Below are 12,197 nucleotides of genomic sequence, written 5' to 3' on the forward strand. Positions count from 1 at the left end.
CTTTTTCGCGGCCATTCTTACCAGGTTTGCTAACACTGCGCACACTGCCATTCCAGCTAAACAGTTCATGTTTAGTTGAATGACCAACACACCGCCCCTCCACCCCAATGATTATGTATGCGAAATGAAGATGGGTGCACGGTGTTTCCTTCGATGTGCCAACAAACCCAAGTCATTGCCAGTCACTGATAGTACGAACAGCCAGTTCTTGGGATCAGTCACCAACCTGTCTTCAGATCCGCAAGCGACTTCCTGGATGGGATCGTTGTTTGGTCTTTTTTTGGCACACGGTACGCCCCTTGAGGGAAATGCACAACATATCCAAACGGGAACTCTGCTTCTCTCTCTCTTTCTTCGAGAATTTATGATCTTACTTTCTAGGCAATGAGGAAATGTGGCGCAATGTTCAACCCGGATAAACGTAGATGAATCTGTCGGTGTCAGGGACGGTTGTCTTGGACAAAAAGCAGCGCTCCTATTGGGTGCCTCATCTGTTTTGCTATGCTCGCTATTCTGTCATTGGACAATGAACCCTTTGAGGTTTATTGCCTGTTGTATAAAAACAGGAGTTCATGTGGTTTCGATAGTCAGAAAACAGCGATGGTTCTCTTTGAGCTCCTTCTCCTTTTCTGCTTATCTCCAGGTAAGATGCGGACTTCTTTGTAAAATTTTCCTCTTTTGTACGTTGACAGAGAAAAGGAACGCTGAGTAGGTGTCTAGGAAACGCCATGACAAACAGCGGTTGTCGCTTCCAACTGCTCTGATGCTGATGGGAATTCACCACTCTTTTGCTGCTCAAAGTGTAATCGGAAATGTTCCCTGCTCAGTGACAGCGATGGGAAAGTTGCATTAATTTATCGGTTCTATAAGATGCTTAGATGTTTGTATTCATATAATGCGAAATTCTGAGAGAGCTCAGAAAGCTTCCTTGGTTGCGTGGTTAGAGAGAAATCGATTTAGATTTATTTGGAACTCATCTATTAAACGGGGCTATCGACAAAACTGCCCTTATGCTGAGGAAGTGAGTGATCGGAGGCCGTGTCAGAATGAGACAGGGCGTGGGATCCACTCCACAACCGGGCCCTGCAGTACCCATGAGGGGATATACTGTGGATTCTGAAAGTCGTCAATGCAGGGCGGCACAGTAGTCAGTACTGTTACAGGACAGCTTCAAGGAACGGTCTGAATTTCACCATCGGCGACTGATTGCATGGACTCTCCCCTGTGTCAGCTTCGGTTCCATTAGGTGATCTGGTTTCCTCTGACAGTCCACGGATGTGCAGATTATGTGTGTTTCCGAAAATGCAGGGTGACAGGGTAACTGCGGGATGCACTGCGGCAGGTGTGACGGACCAAATGGGCTCCCTTTACACTGTTGGGAACTAATAACAATCAAAACTGTTTTATAAAGTCAGCTGGTCTCGCATCATCCGCAGAGACAGAAAGCTGAGTTAATAGTTCATAACTGACACAAATGTCATTGATCTGAATCCTTGTCAAAACTGTCGACAATGCAGTCAATAGTGACAGGCACTCTTGTATTTCTTTCGACATTAGGGATAATGAGAACTGTGCCTAACAGCTATCCTGATTCCACATCTGGGAGCGATAATATATCCCTTTATGGCGCGGTTTTACCAACAGCATTTTAGTAAAGCAAATTCTCATTCAGACCTGACCAGTCTCTCTGGAAGATTTTCCAGTCCAGAATCTGTTGAGTCCCGGGCAGCCACAGTTCCTGTGGCCAGTTGGGTCCTTATGCAGGAGATACAAGAAACACATCAGTTGAAATGGCACAAAGAATCCTGACCATTCTGGTCTGAGTGTCCCATACTAAAAAATCACCACAAGACATTGTCATTATTCAGATGGTAACTAAGGGGAATGATATTACACCACTATGCCATCCTGGATTGTCCTATCCTTCTGGATCCTCCAACTCACTTCTCTACAGTTAACAAGAAAATCTGTAATTCTTCCTCATCTGAGCATACCTTTAAAGTTAGCTCGGAAGAGAGGGAGAGAGAGAGAGATAAAGGCGAAAACTACTTCTGAAATCCTTATGAAGGACCTTGCTGCCCAGTGTTGCCCTTCTCAATCCAGTTCTCTTTACATCAGACTCAATTCGGTTAATCTGATTAACCAGTCAGGGCCAACGCTCATTGATGCATGTCTTTATGGAAGAGTTATTGGAAATGCTTGTAAAATGACTCGATTGCTCTGTGCAGGAGGAAATGTTTTCTGAAGAGGGTGACAGTGGACCCGAAACATTGACCGTGCATTCTCTGACTCCACAGCTGCTTCCAGAGTTGCTGAGTTTCTAGAGCAATTTCACTGTATCTTCTCCACGGGTCTTGAAATTGCACGCACTCCCGAAGATACACAGCGAGAGAACTACTTTTGTGCTCTTTCGTCTGAATCTTTTTTTTAAAAAAATTGTCCGTCGCCCCAACTCCACACTCAACTAAAATATGAAAACTGGTTCATTCATTGTCTGCAGGGAAACATTCCCTATTTAATCAGAATCTCTCCCATGTCTCTGACTTTTAGTTTGGGCCACAATGTCATGTCACCTGTGTGAGAACATCTCCCTAAAGCTCCAGTCGCAATAGAAGGAAGGTTTAGACATGGAAACACTGCAGCAGGAAGTCTGCAACTCGCTGCCTCATGAGTCCAATTTGGTGGTGAGTTTCAGTAAGAATGAGATGGAAGGTGCTGGGAAAAAAACATAACTGGAGAAAAATGTGCTTATTTAAGGAAATATATCGTTTTCTTGAAGGCATTTCAGGGAAGGTACACAAGGATGATCCTTTTGTATGGAGGGATTGATAATGAGCAAACGCTAAACAGGTTGGGACGTGAGGTGTTGGCAAGACAATCCAGGGTGGACTTACACAGTTTGTGCTAGTGTCTGGGGAATGTTGTCGAACAGAGAGACCAAGGGGTACAGGTATATATTTACTTGAAGTGACGTCACAGGTCGTCAAGGTGATGACAATGTATTTTTCGTGCTATGTCCCTACATTGGTCAGAGCATTGAACGCAGGAGAAATGATGTCAAGTTAGAGCTGAATGAGAGTTTGGTGAGACCACTTTTCGTAAACTGTGCATTATTCTGCTCACTCTGCTGCAGGAAGGATAATATTAATTTTGAAAAGGAGCAAGGAAAGATTTACAAGGCTGTTACCGAGACTGGAAGGTATGAGTTATCACGCGAGGCTGGGAAGGTTGGGAAGTTTTTTTTCCTGGAGTTTAAGAGGATGAGTGGGTAACATAAAGAAATGTAGTAAATCATACGGCGCAGAGATGAGGCAAATTGCCGTTGACATCTCTATCAGTTGGATGGTCTAAAAACCAGCCAGCGTAATGTTAAGGTGAGTGGAAAAAGACTTAAATGAGAAGAGAGGGGTAACCTTTTCATACAAAGGGCGGTGCGTGTGTGCAGCGAACTATTCGTGGAAGTGGTGGAGACTGGTACAATTCGAAAATTCAAATGCATCTGAATGTAATCAGCTGAACACTTTTCTCTCTTGTCCACATCTTGTTCTGACAGTGCATGGATTTTATCAAAGAGCACATGAGGTTGATCACTAAAGCCGTGAAGGTTCCGGGCACTTACGATCTGTGTGGGGTGAGTATCACAGAGTGGTCATTCATCACGCTATTTGACGTTGATAGCGAGCAATTGCAGTCCTCCTATTTCACCGCTCTGTGTACGTCAGAGAAAGAGCGAGAGAGAGAGAGAAGGTGATCTCGCAATTCAATTAAGGGAATGCAGAGAGTCAGTGGACCAAATTGCGCCGACTGCTCTCTGTTCCTTCACTTTTAGGAACGTTCTCTTCTCAACCTCTGTATCAGACACAGAGTGTGCACGAGAAGTTCAGTCATTCCATTGCAGTTTCCTGCTGAGGCAGAGCCTGAGAGTTTGGCTCTGTCCCTTATGGTAAAGGATACCCCCAGCCACAACTCCCCTACACACACACACACAAACACACACGCACATACACATGCCCTCTGTCACATACGCGCGCTCTCACGTCCTCTCCTTAAACCCACGCTCTCTCACGCGCACTCAGATGCACACTCGCAGACACACACAACTCACTCTTACACACTCATACACAACTCATTCGTGCACGCACTCTGAATCCAACCGACATGCAGTTTCATACTTATACTCTCATTCACACACACACTCACACGAACATGGATACTCACGCATGCCATATACACACAGAGAAGCACCAGCACATACACACTCACTCGCACAAACACAGACACACACACACATAAACACACACACAAACAGGAAAGAAGGGTGTGTAGATGTTATAGAATTGATTTGCACAAACCACAGTAGACGCTCCATACATTTTCAGAATGAAATATCAAAGAATTTTTCTCATTAAAGGAGGCCTAAGTGCAGACATGTGCTGCTCGGCAGCAAATGATACTGTTGAAAGGTGAGAGAGTTTCTAGGATTTGAATCGTCTTCTCCTGTTCCTGTGATTTACTCGTGAATATGAAGAGTTAGTGTTACACCAAGTGGAAGAGGAATCATTAAAGACCAATCGCTAGTCTTCCTTATTAAATTCGAAATGAAATTGAGCGAGGCTTCTAATTAAACTAGAAAAGTAGATCGAAGGATAAATATGTTATTACCTAAGAACATTACATCAGGGAGGAAGCTGTAAAGAGAGGGAGCCATGCTTTTTAAAGGAGTTGAAGATGTCCAGAGGAATGAGAAATTTTATTTTAGAATGAGACGTGAAGGTTCAGTTCCAGCGCTTGAGAGTTAAATGTTAGCAAGAAAATACCGAATCAGAAAAGTAAGAAGAGCCAAGAGGGGACATGAGATGTCGTTGGCAGATTCGAGAAAGGAAAAGTGTACGGTTGTCTATAGGTATATCGGTTTAAAGAATGGTGAGAATAAGATTAGGGTCAATCAAAGATAGTAGTAGGAAGTTGTGGGTGGAGTCAAAGGAGATTGGCGAAGAGCTAAATGAATATGTCTCCTCAGGAAACATGTTGTCATGGAGGAAACTGCGATACAGGCTAATAGACAAAAAGGGATTGAGGTTCTCAAGGAGGAGGTGTTAGCAATTTTAGATACTGTGAAAACCAGTATGTCCACTGGACCGAATGAGATTGATCCCAGGATTCCCTGGGAAGCCAGGAAGGAGAGTGCAGAGCCTTTGACTTTGATCTTTATGTCGTCATTGTCTGCAGAATTAGTGCTAGAATATTGGAGGATTGCATATGTTGTTCCCTTGTTCAAGAAGGGTAAGAGAGACAACCATAGCAATTATAGAGCAGTGCGCCTTAATTCGGCTGTGGGTAAAGTCTTGGAAAGGATTGTAAGAGATATTATTTACAATCATCAAGAAATGAATAAATTGATAAGAGATAGCAAAACCATTTTTTGTGAAGTGTAGGTCGTGCCTCACCAAACTTCTTGGGTTCTTTGAGCAAGTGACCGAAAAGGTGGATTATGGTAAGGCGACTGATGTGGTGGATATGGATTTCAGAAAGGCGTTTGGCAAATTCGCTACCGTGGCCATTGCATAAAATGCAGAGGCGAGGCTTTGAGGGTGATCGGGCGGTTTGAATCAGAAATTGGCTAACTGCAAGAGACACAGAATGTGGTTGATGGGAAATGTTCATCCTGGAGTTCAGCTACTAGTGTGCACGGCAATGATCTGCTTTGCAACAACAGTTGATTTTCATTTTTTTTCATGAATGACCTCAATGAGGGCATAGTATCATGAGTTAGTAAAGTTGTGGAAGACCCTGTGGTCGTTAGAGTTGTGGATAGTGCTGAAGGATGAAGTAACACAAATGCAGGTAACTGTGCTAATGGTACGATGCTTGGTAGTGTAGATGAGTAGAGGGATCACATTTTCCATGAATGTTTGCCCATGGGCGTAGCCACCCAGGTTAAGAGGGTAGCTCAGAAGGCATACGGTGTGGTAGCTTTTATTATGAGAGGGACTGCGTTTCACAGCCATGAGGTGATGCTGCAGATGGACAGAACTCTGGGGAGGTTGGAAATTGCAGATTTGCTTACAGTTCTGGTTAGAAGATGGATGTGGAAGCTACAGAGAGGGTTCAGAGGACATTTACCAGGATGCTGCCTGGTATGGAGGGAAGGTCTTACGAGAAAAGGCTGAGGGTTTTGAGTCTGTGTTCGTCAGAGAGAAAAAGGTTGAGAGGCGACTTATTGAGACGTATAAGGTAATCAGAGGGTTAGATCGGGTGGACGGTAAGAGCATTGGTATGTGTATGGAATGAGCTGCCAGAGGAAGTGTGGAGGCTGGTGCAATTGCATCATTTTAGAGGCATTTCCATGGTACATGAATAGGAAGGGCTTGGGGCCATATGGGCCGGGTGCTGGCAGGTGTGAATAGATTGTTGCTCACATCCAGGAAAACAGCGTGTTGCTTGCTCTGTGTGGTTGACGAGAGAATTGTGCTTCCATTAATGTCACCTTTGTGGATTTGCTTACAGGAACTGCAATTCTGTCCTTGGCTGGTCTGTAGACGTATAGGTGGATGTATCGGTGAAAATGGTGACTTTCCTCCTGAGTTTCGTCCATAGAAAACCCATCCAGTGTGAAGGAAGTTTGCAAAAATTCACTGCCAGTCGTTTTGTCGAATATGGAATATTTATGGGCCGCAGCCTGACAGGCAACTTTAACCGTTTCCAATCAACAAAACATCTGTCTTTAAAATAAAATGATATGGGAAAACTGCAGGCAAAGTGAATTGCTTCAATTTCGTAAACAATGTTCGCATGGACACGAGGGGCCGAAGCGTCTGTTTCGATGCTGTGTACCTCTGGGATCCTTTGAACAATCTCTATGCATTGAGCTTGTCCTTTCAGCAATAGGTGCCAAGAAAAGAGACCTCCTTCACCCTCTCCCACTTATTGTGCCTTCCTGCCAAGTTGCCCATCACCCGAGACCCAGAAAAGCACCATTCCCTTCCATGCTCCTCGAACTCAAACCTGTGATGACTGATATTCACTGAGGTCATAACCAGACTGACTAATTGTCTGCACTTAAATCGGATCCCTCCTCATTTTTTGTCGCTGCATTCACCCCCATAATAGCTCAGGGATAAAACTGTGCATCATCTCAACCTTGTCACCGTGATTCCAGCGTGTTCACCTAAAGGGTAAGACGCTGGTTAAATGTTCACGCAAATTGGTAACCAATGGTGAAAATAGTGCCCGATGACGTCGATACCACATGTGCAGATGAGTGGGTGAATTGCTTCAAACTCCCAGCTGACTTGACCGTTCGATCACTTTGCGTCATTTAGAGTGCTTATTTCTCCGACGTTATGGCACCTCCCAACCCCGTCTTACCTTTACAGTGTCGTCAACAACATAACGTTTAAGGATGGCTTATGTCTCTCAAATCAGTTCTACATTTTCCTGACATGTCTGCATTTTGTCCATTCCTCCTTTTTTCGGAAAGCTTGCTTTTGTGTGTGTCTGGATCGAACAACATTCTGCAAAATTAAAAATGCACTTCCACGGCAAGGTATCACAACGACATTGAAGCATAATAAAAAGTGTTTATATATTTGCTTCGAACTCTCATTGAGGAACAGCACCAATAGTTCAGTCTTTCTGCCTGTTGTAAAATTTTATTTATGTTCTTTTGCCTGCCTTTACAGTTTGTCAGTAATCACTCGCACATCACACTCACTACCGTTGTGTGCAGGTTGGTAATCAAACTAGATTATTGCCTCGCCCTTACCGTCCACACTAATCCATCCTTCTGGGTGTCCTGTGTACAGTTCTGGGCAGCACGTTGTTGGAAATGTGTTGGAGAGAGTGCAGTGGGTGGTTCACAGATCGCTTCGAAAGCGAGTTTTTAAAATGGGAGTACTAAATTTGGAGGGGAGAGCGGAAGGCAAGAGAGTTTTAGATAGAGAATGTCAAGACTATGAATTCTTAGCACAGAATAGCCATTAAAACCTTGTCTACCTTTCTTTACAAGGCCAATGAGTGAGATGGCTCAGTTTTATAATTATTTTCAACGGATGTTGTTGAGAGAATAACTTTCTCATCCAGCCAGTAGTTACATGGTGGAATGTTGTGTCTGGAAATGTTGGGAAGGCACGTTCACTTGAATACATTTAGGAGAATGCTTTGGATGGGCAATGAGAAGTAATAATCCTGAGTCATCCTGATATCACTGCTTTTGGGATGTAACTGCTGTGCTTGCTGCCTGAGACCAAACCGTCTGCTTTGAGGGCCAAGTCCCTGATGTTATACACACTTTCTTAGTGTGAATATTGAGTATTGGCTGTTCACCTTCTCCCTGACCCAAACAGTAGGGGCTTTATAACCTCAGGACTTCCGTATATTTGCATCATGTCTTTCGACACCTCTTCCCTTTCCCCCGTCCAGCAGAAACTAACATGATCATCGATCTTGATTGACCGTTGCTGCTCCTCCTTCCCTCGACAGCCTATTGGCAATGGAACAGAATCTAAAGCAGTATCTCTTTTGATAGTCAATGGCCAGAATCTGGCAGTATTCCTGTCTCGTCATCTCCCTATTGCACTCCCCTTCCTGCCCGTGCAATCCTACACCATTGTTTTACTGCGACCCCTCTCCAACCTCTGCATAAATTGCAACATCCGCCGACATTTCTGCCATCTACAAATGGAGCCCATCACCAGTGATGTATTTCCCTCCACTCCACTATCTGCTTTCCGCAAAGACCGTTTCCTCCACGACCACCATGTTAGGTTCACGCTTTGTAAAAAAAACCGCCCTCCCCTCCTGGCACCTTCCCCTACCACCGTAAGAATTGTAAATCCTGCGCCCACCCCTACCCCCTCACCTCCGCCCAAGACCCAAAGAAGCCTTCCATACCCATCAACGTTTCACCAGAGCTTCCACACCAGAGCTTTACTGTATCCGTTGCTCACAATGCGGTCTCCTCTGCACTGGGGAGACTGGACGCCTTCTGGCAGAGTGCTTCAGAGATCTTCGCCGGGACATCCGCACCAATCAACTGCACCGCCCCCTAGTCAAACATTTCAACTCTCCTTCCCACTTACCGGCCCTGGGACACCTCTATTGCCACTCCCTCACGGCTCCACCCCTGAAGGAACAGCGCCTCATCTTCAGTCTCAGGAACCTTCAACGCCAGGGCATTGATGTGGACTACACCATTGTTCTCATTTCCCATCACCCATTTTACCCCAGTTCCGATCTTACAGCTCAGAACCGTCCATAAGTCATATCTCTCCTGTCAATCTTCATTCCCACCTATCTGCTACACCGTCCTATCTGACCTATCACCATCAACCCCACTTCCATCCAGCTATTGCACTCTCAGCTGCATTACCCCTTCCCCCCATCCCGATTTTATCTGTCTACACCCGAGGCTCCCAGCCTCATTCCTGATGAAGGGCTCCTGCCCAAAACTTGTCCTGCTCCTCGATTGCTGCATGACCTGCTGCGCTTTTCCAGCACCACGCACTCTTGACACGCTTCTCCTCTCCATCCACTTTACCCAAAACTCCCTCAGGCTCACAAACGTCCTGCGCCCCCGTTCCAAATGCCCATACGTCCAGAAGAGTGCACTGGAGACATTTACTGCTCACATGCTGCGTGCCAAGCGCCATAAATACTCGCGGATTTCTCCTCCGAATTTCTTGACTGGGAGGAGCAACCCATAGCTTTGAGGTCACCAGTGAGTTCCCCACTGTGGTTATACTTTTTATACATCAAGTAAAGTCAAACCACGACGACTTCTTCAGAGCCCAAACTTTTCTTGACCGAACAAACGATGACTCCTAAGATAAAGTTCTCCCAAACTCTAATTGCTAATTGTTGTATAAATACCCAACAGCCTTGTTCCAACAACCTGAATCTTCCACTTTCCTCATGATACTGTGGAACCAAGATTTCCCTCAGGATGTCTGTACCTTACATTTCCTTAATATTCCTTTAATGTATTGAATACCCTAAGTCTGCTCCTATATAACAGACTTAAACATGCTTTAAATGTTTCATTGTTTTCAGTGCTCTATATTATAACTCAAGCAGAGGGCCCATGTCACCTCCTGAGTTTAATTTATTTTCCGTCCTATCTGACAATTTTAATTGAACAGGGAACACACGGGCGCTTTTGCCAGTGCAGTTACAATGCAGACAACAATGAGTGTTATTGCATGTAGTTTACAGTTTGCAAGAACGGTTACAAATGCAGTTGGCTGAATGGGGCATTAAAATAACTTCCTCAGTGAGCAGAAAACGTCACGACTGCAAGGTTGTGAAAGAACATGCATTGTTCAGCTGTTGATATAGCCTTAAATTCAGGTAAATCATTGTCACAGGCTGCACAGTTATAAACACACAACTGAAATTAAATGCTGAAGAAAATCTTCCAGGGAAATATATAATCTAGAATTCAATTGTCCTCACTTCCACACCGTTTACAATGGAACGTAGAGCGTTATTAGAGAACGTGGTAGCTCTTATCATCGGATCGGAAATCATTAATGATCTCAGATGGCCTGGCAAGATGTCAAAAGGATAAATTAACACGCATTTTCTTCACGATGCAAGGTCGAGACTTGGTGAAGAACACAGCGTTGAAATTGAATGTGAAATGAACAATAGCAAGAAATTCTTGAAGCATCATTGTGGGGCATGTTCTTGGCATCTGGGAGGATAAAAAAAATCAGGTTTGGCAATTGGTTCATATAATTGAAATCCCCCTCAGTCTAGAATCCAAGCCTCACTAAATGTATTGAAAATCAGGGCCTTGGATAATGTTAAATGAATATAATCGGAATACTGCAATAAAATTATGAGTCTCCCTTGTTTGCATAATCTGGTACGATCCATCACATTTACTAATTATAACTGAATTGCAATTAATATAACATTTATTATCACTATCCTTCGACCTGACAGAGGATGTATTGCACAGTGATCAGTCAGTTCAGATTTGGACGGCTTTTTCTGTGGACAGGATATTGTGAATAGAACACTGCACATTACTTTTCCATGTTATTGAATACACATAGTTTGGACTGAGTAAATAGTAATTGCTTCAGACTGCGATTTAGAGCCGTGGTCATCGTTACGTTTCCAGCCTGTTCTTAGTGCTGCCAAACGTTTAAAGGTTTCAGGATCAAAAGATATTCCTTGGTACCTTGTCAAGAAAAGATCTGAAGCATGGATACAGTCACAGTTGCTGATTTTACCGAGCACTCCTTGCATGTGTGTCAAATTTCTAGTTTGCAAGGTTGTTTGTTTTCATTTGATGTCAGCTGGAAGTTAATTCAAACGTCATATGTAACCGAAATATTTTGAAAATAACATCATCATTCACAGAATGCATGAGATGAATTGTTTACACTGTCAGACAGATATACAGGACGTCAAAATCACTTCCGACTTGTGTTATGAAGGTGAATGCGTACTGTTCCTTTAAGGGAGTTGAAAAGCTAGCAAGGACTGAAAGAACCACAAAAAGTCCGGCGGAAGGTAACATTGTAACATTTCTTCGAAACGGCTTGAGGAGCTGGATTATGTTGAGACAAACACAAATTCAGTTTCGTCCAATCAGTTTACATTATACCCCAAGACACCAAACTTCAATCACTTTGCAATTGAGTATTCTGATAATATTAAAACATAAGTAATGATCTGGTACTTGGAGTGTAAACAGATATTTTGAACAGATGGTCAGCGTGACATGGATAATTGCCAAAAGACGATGAAATATCGGCTGCGAGTAAGAGGTCTCTGAGAGGTATCTGTCTGGAGAAGGATTTCGCACAGAAAAACATGGAACCCGACCGGGATTAACAAGGTGCAGATTAAAATCGACTGATGACACTCGCCACACTGACTGGTTATTCAACCTAATTATTTTTCAGCAAGTCGTAATCAGATTTTTAAAATAATCGGACTCGTATTGTACACGGGGAGTTAAAAGATAAGTTTAAGACGAAGGCCTTGTTAGTTAATACTACCTAATGACTTAAAACAACTAACCTTGTTCAATTTTGCTTGAAATAGTGATTTAGAGGATAATACGTTGCCTTTCGATTTTGAACAGATTACAGCACGGGATGAACCATTCCTGTGTAGTGTGTGTAAATCAGCAGAGGGGTTTACGCCGTGTCATAACAGTTTGGGGCGAATTTGTAGATTTT

The 12,197-nt window shown here is 43.7% G+C and overlaps 1 long non-coding RNA gene across 2 annotated transcripts; it reads left to right on the forward strand.

Annotated features, from left to right (window-relative positions):
• The first annotated feature begins 535 nt into the window (after positions 1–535).
• Positions 536–6,649, forward strand: LOC148148214 (uncharacterized). 2 transcript variants are annotated; one of them, XR_015759352.1, is made up of 4 exons: positions 536–643; positions 3,134–3,199; positions 3,554–3,631; positions 6,598–6,649. It is a non-coding gene; the product is annotated as an uncharacterized LOC148148214 (long non-coding RNA). The 2 variants fall into 2 exon arrangements; XR_015759353.1 differs by having other exon boundaries at positions 6,508–6,645.
• Positions 6,650–12,197: the final 5,548 nt, after the last annotated feature.

The sequence above is a fragment of the Chiloscyllium plagiosum genome, unplaced genomic scaffold (genome assembly GCF_037043375.1).
Source record: "Chiloscyllium plagiosum isolate Xiang-an unplaced genomic scaffold, Cpla_swu_hap1 HiC_scaffold_14, whole genome shotgun sequence".
Lineage (NCBI taxonomy): Eukaryota > Metazoa > Chordata > Chondrichthyes > Orectolobiformes > Hemiscylliidae > Chiloscyllium > Chiloscyllium plagiosum.